We start from the raw sequence: 16369 nt of genomic DNA, 5'->3' as shown, positions 1-16369 counted from the left end.
CCCCCCCCCCCCCCCCCGTCTGCCATTTGTCTTGGACAGGCCACTTCAGTATGATGATCCCCACCTCTCCTATCTGTTAAGTAAGAGTAATAATGCTTCCCTCTTGGGGAGCACCGTTTTCTTACAGACTTTGCACATGCAGAGTCTTCTGCAGCTGTATCCTGAGATGAAACAAGATAATGAATATGGAAAAGGATGTTATGGGAACACCCAGTCTAAATAAACAGTGTAGGTATTTATTTGAAGCAAATACCAGCCCCTTCCCTGTAGCACACTGTATTTCGATCTCATTTCATATAAACTTGTGCTGCTCTTCAAAGATTGGGATGCAGAACCCATCAGAGGCTGATGCCCATCATGGAGCCCCAGAGACAGAAGAGACCCTGCTGACATAGAGATCTCTATCGCGGGGGTCCTTCCTGGTCAGTGGAGGTTTCTTAGAGATTTCAAATCTTTAACTGGCATCTCTCTCAAAGTTCTTGCTCAGACAGCAGTCTCCCCTCTGCTAGTCCCTGACTGGTCCGTGTGTCATGGTGGGAAAGGGGATACATCATGCAAGGATGACATGAGTCCAGCCGTCCAGGACCTCATGGTCCACTTCTGTTCACCCCTTTCCCAAACTCAGAAACTTCACTGCTCAGTGAATCACTGTCTTAGGCTGGGTTTCCCAGACACAGAGCCTGAGACGGGGACTCTTGTGCAAATTATTCACTGATGAGTATTCTCAGAAGAAAGAAAGTGAGGGAGATGGGATAGGGCCGGGGAAGAAGCCAAGGGACGATGTGGAGACTGTGTCAGCTGAGCCCACGGGGGCTCTGGAGTGTGGACTCTATCACTGGGGTGTCCCCACTTTGAGGCAGGGGGGCCAGCATTTGTGCCGCTGTGTCAGTTCAGCCATTGCCCGTGTCCTGGCGAGGCGACTTCACTTTGCCTTATGGCAGTTCTGTAGGGAAGGAGGTGGCTGTGAGCTCTTAGCAGCCAGCACCCCCAGCCCCCGCACCAGCTGGAGATTAGCGCACCAGCCCAGGAAAGGAGATCTGAGCAGAGCCTTCACAGCATTCAGGACAGCCAAGTTCTGTCCCCGCCTTTGTGCCTGCCATCAAGCCCCATAGCCCAGCATGTCACCATCAACACCCTAGGAATGTCATCTCAGCCACTCCCTAGTTATATGACCTCAAGTAAGTTGCACAGCCTTTGTTTCACCCGCAAAATGAATCGTCACACCTACTGCAGAGTCATACTCAAGATTACATTAGGTGACCCTAGAGAGTACCCTGCTCTCCAGGCCTTCATCAAATGTCAGGCTCCTACCCCATCCCATCAAAGGCCCCCAGCCTCACTCTCACCCCAAAGGAGGTGGCAGTTGCGGACGGATGCACGGTGACAGTGAGAAGAGAGTGGTTCCTACCACATGCCCACACCCAGTGTACCAAGGAAACAGTGCTTCTGTGGAGGGTGCAAGCAGCTCCCTTCCTGCCCTGCTGGGCCATTGTTTTCCGGGCTGTCTTCAAGTCCGCGGTCCTGTAACGTTTTCCTTAAACAGAGTCAATCCCATATCAGGCATATTTGTTTTACCTCTTGCCTTCTGAGGCATCTGAACGCTCCCTCTCTGACAGGTTTATTTCATTGTGTTGCATTTATTTCCACGCCTTTCTAAGCCTCATTTGATGGGTGAGGTGCCCGCGAGTATTTCGAGCAGGCTGTCCCTTTCCAAGGGCGTTTTTGTTAATGCTTATCCCCTGGTAGCAATAACGGCTGATGTGGATAATAACCACCCAGGTCTGAGTAATGGAGACATTAGACTGTGAATACAAGCAGCCTCTTCACATCAGCACCAACTCAGAGGACTGTGGAAGCCGGTTGTGGAGCAAGGGAGCAGGCTGGCTTTTAGAGTGAGTGGAGGCTGAGTGCAGGTCTCAGCTCAGCCACTTATTTGCAAGTCATTGCTTTAGTGTGGGCTTCATTCTCTTCATCAGGAGAAGCAAGGTTACCAACACCCCTGGCCATCACTAATGGTGAGAACTGTGTGTGATAACTCCGACTAGTTAGGTCTTCCTGACTTACTGGCTTTTTCCTTCAAGGAATTCACGCTCTAGGGTAGGGTTTCTCAACCTCAGCACTAGTGACATTTGCGGACAGATAAGTCTTAGTTGTGAGACGCTGTCCTGTGCATTGTAGGATGTTTAGCAAATCCCTCAACTCCTTAGATGCCAGGAGCACTGGATTCCCCAACTAGGACAGCACGTACACCTCCTGACACAGCCAGATATCCCCTGGGGGGGGCAAAAGCACCCCCTGTTGAAAACCTCCAGAGTTGCACTGTGTTCAGTAGATATAGCATCTCGGCCATGTATGTATTTTGAAATTTTTTAGAGTCACATGAAAGTAAAAAGTAACAGGTGAAATTCATTTTAATAAATTTTATTTAACCCAATGTCTACAAAATATTATCATTTTAACGTGTAAGCAATATTTTAAAATTACTAATGAAAGATATGTTGCATTATTATTTTTAGCACTAAGTCTTTGAAATCTGGTGTGAATTTTATACTTACAGCACTTTGCAATTCAGATGCTACATTTTAAAAAGTTAATAATGAAGTATTATCCTAAAAAGATAAACATTGTGTTTAACAAAATATACATTACAGTGTTCCCATGTTAAAATTTAAATTATTGGAGATAAATTTTAAAATTCAGTTCCTCCTTCACACTAGACGCATTTCAAGTGCTCACGTGTGGCTTAGCGGCTATCATCTTGGACAGCACAGACGTAGAGGTAATTAGGAATTTAGGATTAGCAGATACAAACTACTGTATATAAAACAGATAAAAAACAAGGTCCTACTATATAGCATAGGGAACTACATTCAATACCGTGTAATGACCTATAATGGAAAAGAATCTGAAAAAAGAATGTATATATTGATATAAAACTGATATATATATATAAAACTGATATAAAACTGAATCACTTTGCTCTACACCAGAAACTAACACAACATTGTAAATCAACTATAGTTCGCTTTTAAAAAATTTAAAAAACCCAACAAAATGGCTTGACCATCTGTGAGCCTAGTTGGTAGACAGAAGCGTAGATGCAGAGGGTCAGTAAATGTTCAGTTCTTTTTATTCCATTTAGACACACCCCCAGGCGACATTCAGCAATATCTGGAAGTGTATTTGGTTGTCACAGCTGGGTATGAGGTGTTACTGGCATGTAGTGGGTAGAGGCCAAGGATGCTTCCATCGAAAAAAATAAGGTAAAACCTCTTATGGTCAGGGTTGGGTGTTTTTCTGTAGTGGGATGACTTGAGGCTGCAGTGAACAGATGACTAGTTATTTAACATTTCAGCTGAAGGACCAGGTGGACCCCAGACCCACCATCACTGAAACAGTGCTTTTCTAGCCCCTGCAGTAGCTTTGGCCAGGCCTCCAGGGGGCGCTCTGGGAGACCGAGCCCAGTAGGAGACTGGCAGCACCCAATCTGGAGGCTAGAATGGATGCACCGAAAGTCAGCCAGGCAGCCCTGCTCTGGTCTGAACCCGCAGGCTGGCCCATAGTCACTGCCTTGCCCATGCTGAGTGCCCGTTGTCCATTCTCCCTGGGGAGGAGGGCCTTGGGACAAGCCCTCATGTGGACCCCAAACTCTGTTCCTTAAAACTGGGGAACTTTGGCAAATCACTCAGCCTTTCTGAGCCTTGGTTTCCTTATCTATGATGTAGTAAGGATGAGTCCCTGCCCTGCCTGGCTCAGTCATGACCAGGGTCAGCAGACAAAGTGAATGCATTTCCAGCAGGGCTCCTGGCTTGAGAGGGTGCCAGGTACGACTCCACTCTATCATTCCCTCCTTTGCACTTCATGCTAAAACTCTCTGTTGTTATTTTCCTGGCAATTCTTTAAATCAGGGCCTTGCCGCAGTGACAGGATTCAGGCCATAATATGCTCTCTGGGACTGCTTTGCAGCTAACTGCCTCTAAAGCAACTTTCCCAGGGATGTCTTGTAAATCTTGGATCCAGGTAGAAAGAGTCTGAGCCTTTGGGGCAAGGCTGTGTGGCTGAGAGCAGATGCGGAAGCAGCACGGCAGCCTTAGGGAAGGTCCAGCAGGATGCCTGGTGCCCCTGGCAGGCTTGGACGTCCTGGGGAGTGAGCGACCCTCCCAGGGAGGTTCTGCCATCTGGCAGGGGTTGATGGATGGTGTGAGAAGAGGAGGTAGAGGCGGGAGGACCAGATGAAGCTCTCTGGAAAAGACTTAAACCTGTACACCCACCGTGATGGGGCTGTGCTTGGCGGAGAGAGGTGGAAGACAGGCAGTGGGAGGGCAGCCTGCCGGGCTGGCTGGAGAGAGATGGCAGCTCTGGGGGACAGTGGCACCAGGGGTGTTCAACATGATGATGAAAAGAGCAATAAAATAGTAAATATGTGTTACATCCTTCTTACGTCCCGTGGAATGTGCTGAGGGTTTCATATTATTAATGTACTGAAACTTCTCAACAACTCTACCATGTAGGATACCATTAGCATTCTCATTTTATAGAAAAGGAAACTGTATTTTATAGATAAGAAATCTGAGGCTCTGGTGACTGAAAATCACACAACTCAGAAATGATGAAACGGGATTTGAACCGAGGTCTCTGGAAAGTCTGTAATCTTACCCGCTATGCTCTATACCCATGGCCAGTATTAGTGAGCACTCATTACATGCCTGGGACCGAGAACTACCATGATCCAGGACTGTGCCTCAAAAACTATATCACATACTAGCTGTGGGACTTTGAGCCTCAGAGAGATTACACAGTTTGCCCCATTTTCTTGTCTGCAAAATGGGGACACTAACAATTGCTAGCTGTTGAGAGGAATACACGAGAAATAAACTTTAAGTGCTTAGACTTGTGCTGTCATTATTATCCTAAACCCATTTTACAGGTGAGGAAACTGAGGTCCAGAGAGGAGGGAAGCAGAGAATCTGGCGACATTGGTGACATTCAGGCAGGTGGCTGGGCCAGAACTATGGCCCAGCCTGAGAATCACAGAGGATGGGGCTGAGAGGTAAGAAGCCACCAGAGCCCCAGGCCTGAGGCACCTAAAGTGCCAAGCAGGATTCACAAACCAGGGCTCATTAGGGAATTGGGACATACAAGGTGGGAGGCTGGACACAGCAGCGCAGCAACCCCAGCTGCAGAGATGGCCCAAAGCGAGAGCAGGATGGAGGGTGAGGCAGCACAATGCTGCAGTCCCTTAGACCTGGGCATCCTCCAGTTCCCCTTGACGGAGGCTTCAGTTGGTCCCGGAGCACAGTCCGGGGCTGCACCTGCAGAATAGGGGTGGAATACCTGAAGAACAGCTGGGGGGTCAGGGAGGCAGGTGGTGATCAGGAGCCAGGTGGTCACCGCAGAACCTCCTCAGCTTTTCCATTTGGCTGCTCAAGTGGCTGCAGGCAGATTCTATGAAGCAGGGAAGGAGTCGAGTACTCAGTCAAGGGCACCAGAGTGTCACCTTTGTCAGTAGTCTTACAGCAGATGTTCACAGCCTGACAGACACCGGGGTCTTGGAACACCATTCTGACTGCCAGCTTCTGCTACCACTCTCCCAATGGACTCAAAAGACAATGCAGAAGAGGAAGGCATCTTGCTGGGGTGCCCTATCCCCTGTAGATCGTTCTCCTGTAGCATGTGAATGTCTGTGCTTCCTATAAAGCAAGCATCCAAGCAAGAAGCATATAAGAGACTGAGGCCCTCGCTACACCTTTTTCTCTCTTGGGATATTCTCCTTAGACCAAGGAGAAATCAGTCTCCAGTCTGCTATCCAAACTGCAATTAAATTCAGATTCAGGGGCTTCCCTGGTGGCGCAGTGGTTGAGAGTCCGCCTGCCGATGCAGGGGACACGGGTTCGTGCCCCGGTCCGGGAAGATCCCACATGCCGCGGAGCGGCTGGGCCCGTGAGCCGTGGCCGCTGGGCCTGCGCGTCCGGAGCCTGTGCTCCGCAACGGGAGAGGCCACAACAGTGAGAGGCCCACGTACCGCAAAAAAAAAAAAAAATTCAGATTCAGAAACCCAGCGTCATCCTTGATCTCTCTCTCCCCGTCTTTAATATTCAGTTAGTCATCAGGTCTGTCCGATTTGCCTCCGAAATCTCTCCTGCATCTCTCCCTTCTTGCTCACTGCTGCGACTCATGTTTGAGATTCATAAAGTCCTCATCAGATTAGGGTGACAACTTCCAAAGTGGTCTCCCTATCATCACGCTGGTCCTTTCCAACGTACACTCCACAGAAGACAAGCGATCACCCCGAAATAAGAGTCTGATCCTGATTAAGATGCTCCCAAGGCTCCCTTTGTGCTCGGGGACAATTAGCCTGAATCAAAAGCCCTTCACTCTCTAGTCACTGACCCTTCCCCATCTCCCCACCTCTATTTCCTCCTTGGTGCCCAGTGCCACACTCACCCTGGTTATGTACATAGGACCTGCCTTATCACACTCTGGATGATCTCCCTGCATGGTCTGCCTTACTCACCCCCTGGAATCAAATTCAGACAGCGTGATCTCTGCAAAGCCTTCCCAGATCCCCACTGTCTCAGGCTGCACCTAAAGAAGATGGTCAACTGGCCAGGCCAGTGGGCACCGAGGACACCCCCACAGCCCTGAGTGGGGTTCCTCTCCAACAGGGCACACATTCTCATTACAAGCGCTTGTCTTGGAACTGTCTGGTTTCTGTCACCTCTTTCCCCATGCCCAGCACATATATAGTGGTCATTTACCTGGCCCCATGCACGAGTGGACTAATAAATCAGCAGGTAGAGTATGTGCCAGGCATGGCGCACCGCCCCACACTACCTTCGGCCTCCACCCTGTGATGCTTCAAGCCCCCCATCTACCATTTTGTTAGGTTTATTGTGAGTCACTGAGCATTGGTTTTCAGTCCAGTATTTGAACTCCATGCAGCCCCATCTGCCCAGCTTCCTAGAGACTGATTCTCTGGAGTCTTTGAATAGGATTCCCCCAAATCCACTGGTCCAGCCGTCCTGAGCCCAGTACCCAGCCTGGACCCGCATGGTGCTGACCCAGGAGAGGTCAGGCTGGGGACAGGAATCATGCGCATCCCAGAGAGACCTGTCCCCAGACTCTGTGTCCGTGTGAGCGAGAACCGACCGGGCAAACATTCCGGACCTCAGCTTTTTCCCTCTATCATCTGCTAATAGCAGAGCTGCTTTTCTATCCATCCTTTGGGGAGGGGTGTAGATCAGCTTTTAGTGCAGAACATGGTGATTCAGTGTTTCTGTTTTCAAAAGCCAAGGGGCAAAGGCTAGAAGAAAGAAAACATGTGCATGGTGGATTTGGCTGGAATCTCAACAATCGATGCGGCTCCCACTGCTGGTTTTATTACCCTCACTCAGCTGCATTGCACTAATCTGAATTCTGTGCCGCGTGTTCTCTCTGATCCTGCCCATGCTTTCACTAATCCCTGCTATAGATTTCTCTCTCTCCCTCCCACAAGCCTTCTCTCCTTTCCAGGCACCTTGATACTTGCTATAAGCTGCATATTCCAGAGGTATGATCTGGGCAGAGCTGCCCCGGCTGATCAAATCTCTTCCCCTCCCCATTCCTGCCCCTTTGTGGCAGGTACCATGGTCACCCCTTAGGGGATCAATTTGGCCAAAATCAGTTGGAATGAATTGGATTACGTTTCTGAGTAAGAGCCTTAGGGACACCTTGGCCCCTGGTACATCCCGCTGTGCTGTTCAGACAAATAAAGCCAGGACCTACTGTCCTTCCAGAAGCCTCCTGTTCCGCTCAGCCCATGACCAAGCAGGAGTTTCCCATCCCTCTTACTGTGTGCTCTCCGTTTGACACCATTCCTGTTTGAATTTACTTAGTGAAATGCTAAGACCTCCCTCCCATTTGCAGCCCCTTCCCAGGCTGCTCGAATCATGACTCAGCATAATCTGGGGTTATGGGTTGAATTGTGTCCCTCACAAAAGATGTGTTGAAGAACTAACCCCCAGTTCCTGTGAAGGTGATTTTATTTAGAAAGAAGGTCTTTGCAGATATAATTAGTTAAGATGAAATCATGAAGGTGGCCCCAAATCCAATATGACTGGTGTCCTTACAAGAAAAGGAAAACATCAGGTGAAGACAGAGACACACAAGGAGAACCTATGTGATGACAGAGGTGGAGACTGGAGTGATGCATCTACAGGCCAAGGAGTGCCAAGGGTTGCCAGCAGATGCCAGCAGCTAGGAGAGGCGAGGAAAGATTCTACCCAGCCTCAGAGGGAGCATGGCCCTGCTGACACATTGATTTCAAACTTCCAGCCTCTAAATTTCTGTTGTTTAAGCCACCCAGGTTGTGGTAATTTATTACAACCCTAGGAAACTAATACACTTGGAAATGCTCTTGGAAATCCTGAGCATCAGGCAGGTCCACCTTCCAGAGCCGTGCTTTTACAGCAAACAGACCTCAAGGCGGCCAAGACCAAGGGCCAACATCCCAGAGAATCCCTCTGGCCCCCCTGCCCCCGCTGTGGGGTCTCCGAGTCGGCTGGACTCTGCAGTTGTCTCTCAGCGGGGCTCCCCTGTGTGGCCCTGACCCTCCCCTCTGTGATCTGCCTCCTGCATTTCAATAGCTTTAGCATCTGCTGCTGGTCACACCCCGCCCTTGGCCTCTGCCTCACCAACCAGGCTGTTTCCCATTGTCCTGGCATCATCTGACCTGTAGGCCATCCCTGGTAGGCTTTTGTGCTGCCTCTACACTGACTGCTCCTGTGAAGGCTTCCCTTGTTCTTCAGCTGCCCAGGACTGCTCTGAACTCCACAGGAGGAGTTAACAATCCATTCAGTGTGACCGTTTGCTCTCTCACAGCGGCTGCCAGAGAAAGTCTAAGGGGACTATCACTTCGCCGCTGGGCCTCCGAAAGAGTGTGTGTTCTCTCACATCTGCTCTTCAGACTTAATCCCCAGCGCAGGCCTTGGGTGCCCCTCACTCCCGCAGCTAAGCAACTTTGAGCCCCCTGGGCTCCAGGCTCAACACACAAGTTCTGCAAGCAGCGAGCCGGCACTGTCGGCTCTGAGCTGACTCGGCCTCTCCATCCTCATCCATGGGGCAGGCTTCTTCTGGACCACAGGGAGCCGGGGTGGGGAAGGGAGGGAGGAGACCACTGGGTGGTCCACAGTGTGTCCCACACCACTGATGCCATACGGAAATCAAGCTTGTAGCCTAGTTTTGCCTAAGCAGAGTCATACACTCCCTTCGCTGTACAGATCTCACACGGAGCTTCGACGTTCAGCTTGCATGCTTGCCTCCGCCACTATATAGTGAGTTCTCAGACAGCAAGGTAGTCCCCTAATCACCTTGCATGCCCAGCACCTGGCTGTACCCACATCATCATTATAATCCCAGCACCACTCACATCAGGCAATAGCTAGGACTTTTTCCCTGTGGCCAAGGGTTGAGTGGGTGCTAATGAGGCCAAGGGAATGCGTGTAGTCCATTTGGAGGTCACGTAGCTTTGCCCACGTCCATGACTGTGGGCGAAGTTTTATTTCTGGCCAAGTCCAAGCATAGCTCTAAGCATACGTTGACCCCTCACCATGGGTGCGGAATGACCAACAGACGCGCCTAAACCTCAGCCACAGGCTGGCTCCTGATCACCCCTTCAGATTTGACTCCAACCTCAGCCACATCCCAGTCTTTTTTTTTTTTTCTACATCTTTATTGGAGTATAATTGCTTTACAGTGGTGTGTTAGTTTCTGCTTTATAACAAAGTGAATCAGTTATACATATACATATGTTCCCATATCTCTTCCCTCTTGCGTCTCCCTCCCTCCCACCCTTCCTATCCCACCCCTCCAGGCGGTCACAAAGCACTGAGCTGATCTCCCTGTGCTATGCGGCTGCTTCGCACTAGCTATCTACCTTACATTTGGTAGTGTATATATGTCCATGCCTCTCTCTTGCTTTGTCACAGCTTACCGTTCCCCCTCCCCATATCCTCAAGTCCATTCTCTAGTAGGTCTGTGTCTTTATTCCTGTCTTACCCCTAGGTTCTTCATGACATTTTTTTCCCTTAAATTCCATATATATGTGTTAGCATACGGTATTTGTCTTTCTCTTTCTGACTTACTTCACTCTGTATGACAGACTCTAGATCTATCCACCTCATTACAAATAGCTCAATTTCGTTTCTTTTTATGGCTGAGTAATATTCCATTGTATATATGTGCCACATCTTCTTTATCCATTCATCCGACGACGGGCACTTAGGTTGTTTCCATCTCCGGGCTATTGTAAATAGAGCTGCAATGAACATTTTGGTACATGACTCTTTCTGAATTCTGGTTTCCTCAGGGTATATACCTAGTAGTGGGATTGCTGGGTCATATGGTAGTTCTATTTGTAGTTTTTTAAGGAACCTCCATACTGTTCTCCATAGTGGCTGAACCAATTCACATTCCCACCAGCAGTGCAAGAGTGTTCCCTTTTCTCCACACCCTCTCCAGCATTTATTGTTTCTAGATTTTTTGATGATGGCCATTCTGACTGGTGTGAGATGATATCTCATTGTAGTTTTGATTTGCATTTCTCTAATGATTAATGATGTTGAGCATTCTTTCATGTGTTTGTTGGCAGTCTGTATATCTTCTTTGGAGAAATGTCTATTTAGGTCTTCTGCCCATTTTTGGATTGGGTTGTTTATTTTTTTGTTATTGAGCTGCATGAGCTGCCTGTAAATTTTGGAGATTAATCCTTTGTCAGTTGATTCATTTGCAAATATTTTCTCCCATTCTGAGGGTTGTCTTTTGGTCTTGTTTATGGTTTCCTTTGCTGTGCAAAAGCTTTGAAGTTTCATTAGGTCCCATTTGTTTATTTTTGTTTTTATTTCCATTTCTGTAGGAGGTGGGTCAAAAAGGATCTTGCTGTGATATATGTCATAGAGTGTTCTCCCTATGTTTTCCTCTAAGAGTTTGATTCTTTCTGGCCTTACATTTAGGTCTTTAATCCATTTTGAGCTTATTTTTGTGTATGGTGTTAGGGAGTCATCTGATCTCATACTTTTACATGTACCTGTCCAGTTTTCCCAGCACCACTTACTGAAGAGGCTGTCCTTTCTCCACTGTACATTCCTGCCTCCTTTATCAAAGATAAGATGACTATATGTGCTTCGGTTTATCTCTGGGCTTTCTGTCCTATTCCATTGATCTATCTTTCTGTTTTTGTGCCAGTACCATACTGTCTTGATTACTGTAGCTTTGTAGTAAGGTCTGAAGGCCAGGAACCTGATTCCTCCAGCTCCGTTTTTCGTTCTCAAGATTGCTTTGGCTATTCAGGGTCTTTTGTGTTTCCATATAAATTATGAAAGTTTTTGTTCTAGTTCTGTGAAAAATGCCAGTGGTAGTTTGATAGGGATTGCATTGAATCCGTAGATTGCTTTGGGTAGTAGAATCATTTTCACAATGTTGATTCTTCCAATCCAAGAACATGGTATATCTCTCCATCTATTTGTATCATCTTTAATTTCTTTCATCAGTGTCTTATAATTTTCTGCATACAGGTCTTTTGTCTCCTTAGGTAGGTTTATTCCTAGATATTTTCTTCTTTTTGTTGCAGTGGTAAATGGGAGTGTATTCTTGATTTCACTTTCAGATTTTTCATATTTAATGTATAGGAGTGCCAGAGATTTCTGTGCATTAATTTTGTATCCTGCTACTTTACCATTGATTAGCTCTAGTAGTTTTCTGGTAGCATCTTTAGGATTCTCTATGTATAGTATCATGTCATCTGCAAACAGTGACAGCTTTACTCCTTCTTTTCCAATTTGGATTCCTTCTATTTCCTTTTCTTCTCTGATTGCTGTGGCTAAAACTTCCAAAACGATGTTGAATAAGAGTGGTGAGAGTGGGCAACCTTGTCTTGTACCTGATCTTAGTGGAAATGCTTTCAGTTTTTCACCATTGAGGACGATGTTGGCTGTGGGTTTGTCATATATGGCCTTTATTATGTTGAGGAAAGTTCCCTCTATGCCTACTTTCGGCAGGGTTTTTATCATAAATGGGTGTTGAATTTTGTCAAAAGCTTTTTCTGCATCTATTGAGATGATCATATGGTTTTTCTCCTTCAGTTTGTTAATATGGTGTATCACGTTGATTGATTTGCGTATATTGAAGAATCCTTGCATTCCTGGAATAACCCCCCCTTGATCATGGTGTATGATCCGTTTAATGTGCTGTTGGATTCTGTTTGCTAGTATTTTGTTGAGGATTTTTGCATCTCTGTTCGTCAGTGATATTGGCCTGTAGTTTTCTTTCTTGATGACATCCTTGTCTGGTTTTGGTATCAGGGTGATGGTGGCCTCGTAGAATGAGCTTGGGAGTGTTCCTCCCTCTGCTATATTTTGGAAGAGTTTGAGAAGGATAGGTGTTAGCTCTTCTCTAAATGTTTGATAGAATTCGCCTGTGAAGCCATCTGGTCCTGGGCTTTTGTTTGTTGGAAGATTTTTAATCACAGTTTCAATTTCAGTGCTTGTGATTACTCTGTTCATATTTTCTCTCTCTTCCTGATTCAGTCTCGGAAGGTTGTGTATTTCTAAGAATTTGTCCATTTCTTCCAGGTTGTCCATTTTATTGGCATAGAGTTGCTTGTAGTAATCTCTCATGATTTTTTTTATTTCTGCAGTGTCAGTTGTTACTTCTCCTTTTTCATTTCTGATTCTATTGGTTTGAGTCTTCTCCCTTTTTTTCTTGATGAGTCTGGCTAATGTTTTATCAATTTTGTTTATCTTCTCAAAGAACCAGCTTTTAGTTTTATTGATCTTTGCTATCATTTCCTTCATTTCTTTTTCATTTATTTCTGATCTGATTTTTATGATTTCTTTCCTTCTGCTAACTTTGGGGGGTTTTTTGTTCTTCTTTCTCTAATTGCTTGAGGTGCAAGGTTAGGTTGTTTATTCGAGATGTTTCCTGTTTCTTAAGGTAGGATTGTATTGCTATAAACTTCCCTCTTAGAACTGCTTTTGCTGCATCCCATAGGTTTTGGGTCGTCGTGTTTTCATTGTCATTTGTTTCTAGGTATCTTTTTATTTCCTCTTTGATTTCTTCAGTGATCACTTCGTTATTAAGTAGTGTATTGTTTAGCCTCCATGTGTTTGTATTTTTTACAGATCTTTTCCTGTAATTGATATCTAGTCTCATAGCATTGTGGTCGGAAAAGATACGTGATACAAATTCAATTTTCTTAAATTTACCAAGGCTTGATTTGTGACCCAAGATATGATCTATCCTGGAGAATGTTCCATGAGCACTTGAGAAAAATGTGTATTCCGTTGTTTTGGGATGGAATGTCCTATAAATATCAATGAAGTCCATCTTGTTTAATGTATCATTTAAAGCTTGTATCTTCTTATTTATTTTCAGTTTGGATGATCTGTCCATTGGTGAAAGTGGGGTGTTAAAGTCCCCTACTATGAATGTGTTACTGTTGATTTCCCCTTTTATGGCTGTTAGTATTTGCCTTATGTATTGAGGTGCTCCCATGTTGGGTTCATAAATATTTACAATTGTTATATCTTCTTCTTGGATGACCCCTTGATCATTATGTAGTGTCCTTCTTTGTCTCTTCTAATAGTCTTTATTTTAAAGTCTATTTTGTCTGATATGAGAATTGCTATTCCAGCTTTCTTTTGGTTTCCATTTGCATGAAATATCTTTTTCCATCCCCTCACTTTCAGTCTGTATGTGTCTCTAGGTCTGAAGTGGGTCTCTTGTAGACAGCAAATATACGGGTCTTGTTTTTGTATCCATTCAGCCAATCTGTGTCTTTTGGTGGGAGCATTTAGTCCATTTAAATTTAAGTTAAGTATCAGTATGTATGTTCCTATTCCCATTTTCTTAATTGTTTTGGGTTCGTTATTGTAGGTCTTTTCCTTCTCTTGTGTTTCTTGCCTAGAGAAGTTCCTTTAGCATTTGTTGTAAAGCTGGTTTGGTGGTGCTGAACTCGCTCAGCTTTGCTTGTCTGTAAAGGTTTTAATTTCTCCATCAAATCTGAATGAGATCCTTGCTGGGTAGAGTAATCTTGGTTGCAGGTTTTTCTCCTTCATCACTTTAAATATGTCCTGCCAGTCCCTTCTGGCTTGCAGAGTTTCTGCTGAGAGATCAGCTGTTAACCTTATGGGGATTCCCTTGTGTGTTATTTGTTGTTTATCCCTTGCTGCTTTTAATATATTTTCTTTGTATTAAATTTTTGACAGTTTGATTAATATGTGTCTTGGCATGTTTCTCCTTAGATTTATCCTTTATGGGACTCTCTGTGCTTCCTGGACTTGATTAACTATTTCCTTTCCCATATTAGGGAAGTTTTCAACTATAATCTCTTCAAATATTTTCTCAGTCCCTTTCTTTTTCTCTTCTTCTTCTGGAACCCCTATAATTCGAATGTTGGTGCGTTTAATGTTGTCCCAGAGGTCTCTGAGACTGTCCTCAGTTCTTTTCATTCTTTTTTCTTTATTCTGCTCTACAGTAGTTATTTCCACTGTTTTATCTTCCAGGTCACTTATCCGTTCTTCTGCCTCAGTTATTCTGCTATTGATCCCTTTTAGAGTATTTTTCATTCCATTTATTGTGTTGTTCATCGTTGCTTGTTTCATCTTTAGTTCTTCTAGGTCCTTGTTAAATATTTCTTGCATTTTGTCTCTTCTATTTCCAGGATTTTGGATCATCTTTACTATCATTATTCTGAATTCTTTTTCAGGTAGACTGCCTATTTCCTCTTCATTTGTTAGGTCTCGTGGGTTTTTATCTTGCTCCTTCATCTGCTGTGTGTTTTTCTGTCTTCTCATTTTCCTTATCTTACTGTGTTTGGGGTCTCCTTTTTGCAGGCTGCAGGTTTATAGTTCCTGTTGTTTTTGGTGTCTGTCCCCAGTGGCTGAGCTTGTTTCAGTGGGTTGTGTAGGCTTCCTGGTGGAGGGGACTAGTGCCTGTGTTCTGGTGGATGAGGCTGGATCTTGTCTTTCTGGTGGGCAGGTCCACGTCTGGGGGGGTGTTTTGGAGTGTCTGTGGACTTATTATGATTTTAGGCAGCCTCTCTGCTAATGGGTGGGGGTGTGTTCCTGTCTTGCTAATTGTTTGGCATAGGATGTCCAGCACTGTAGCTTGCTGGTCATTGAGTGAAGCTGGGTGCTGGTGTTGAGATGGAAACCTCTGGGAGATTTTCTCCGTTTGATATTATGTGGAGCTGGGAGGTCTCTTGTGGACCAGTGTCCTGAAGTTGGCTCTACCTCCTCAGAGGCACAGCACTGACTCCTGGCTGCTGCACCAAGAGCCTTTCATCCACACGGCTCAGAATAAAAGGGAGCAAAAAGTAGAAAGAAAGAATTAGTAGAAGTAGAGAGAAGGAAAGAAAGAATGAAAGAAAGGAGGGAGGGAGGGAGGAAGGAAGGAAGCAAAAAAAGAAAGGAGATAAAGTAAAATAAAGTAAGATAAAATATAATAAAGTTGTTAAAATTAAAAAACAATTATTAAGAGAAAAAAAATTTTAAAAAGAAACAAAAAAAACCGCACGGATAGAACCCTAGGACAAATGGTGGAAGCAAAGCTATACAGACAAAATCTCACACTGAAGCATACACATACACTCTCACAAAAAGAGGAAAAGGGGAAAAAATCATAAATCTTGTTCTCAAAAGTCCACCTCCTTAATTGGGGATGATTCGTTGTCTATTCATGTATTCCACAGATGCAGGGTACATGAGGTTGATTGTGGAGCTTTAATCCGCTGCTCCTGAGGCTGCTGGGAGGGATTTCCCCTTCTCTTCTTTGTTCTCACAGCTCCCAGGGGCTCAGCTTTGGATTTGGCCCCGCCTCTGTGTGTAGGTCGCCGGAGGGCGTCTGTTCTTAGCTCAGACAGGACGGGGTTAAAGGAGCAGCTGTTTCAGGGGCTGTGGCTCACTCAGGCCGGGGCGGAGGGAGGGGCATGGAGTGCGGGGCGGCACAGGCCGGCATGACGTTGCACCAGCGTGAGGCGTGCCGTGCGTTCTCCCGGAGGAGCTGACCCTGGATCCCGGGACCCTGGCAGTGGCGGGCTGCACAGGCTCTTGGGAAAGGGGTGTGGATAGTGACCTGTGCTCGCACACAGGCTTCTTGGTGGCAGCAGCAGCAGCCTTAGCGTCTCCCGCCCGTCTCTGGGGTCCGCGCTTTTAGCCGCGGCTCGCGCCCGTCTCTGGAGCTCCTTTAAGCGGCGCGCTTAATCCCCCCTCCTCGCGCACCAGGAAACAAAGAGGTAAGAAAAAGTCTGTTGCCTCTTCGGCAGCTTCAGACTTTTCCCCGGACTCCCTCCCGGCCAGCCGTGGCGCACTAACCCCCTTCAGGCTGTGTTCACGCC

General features: G+C 46.1%; 1 protein-coding gene across 1 annotated transcript in view; it reads left to right on the top strand.

Moving 5' to 3' along the window:
- The window catches only part of PTPRT (protein tyrosine phosphatase receptor type T), an 804737-nt gene that overhangs the window by 608235 nt on the left and 180133 nt on the right, over positions 1 to 16369 (top strand). The gene's annotated exons all lie outside the window — the stretch shown is intronic.

The sequence above is a fragment of the Lipotes vexillifer genome, unplaced genomic scaffold, assembly GCF_000442215.2.
Source record: "Lipotes vexillifer unplaced genomic scaffold, Lipotes_vexillifer_v1.1 scaffold53, whole genome shotgun sequence".
NCBI lineage: Eukaryota > Metazoa > Chordata > Mammalia > Artiodactyla > Lipotidae > Lipotes > Lipotes vexillifer.
Note: the sequence above shows the minus strand (reverse complement) of the source record. Positions and strands in the feature narration are given on the sequence as shown.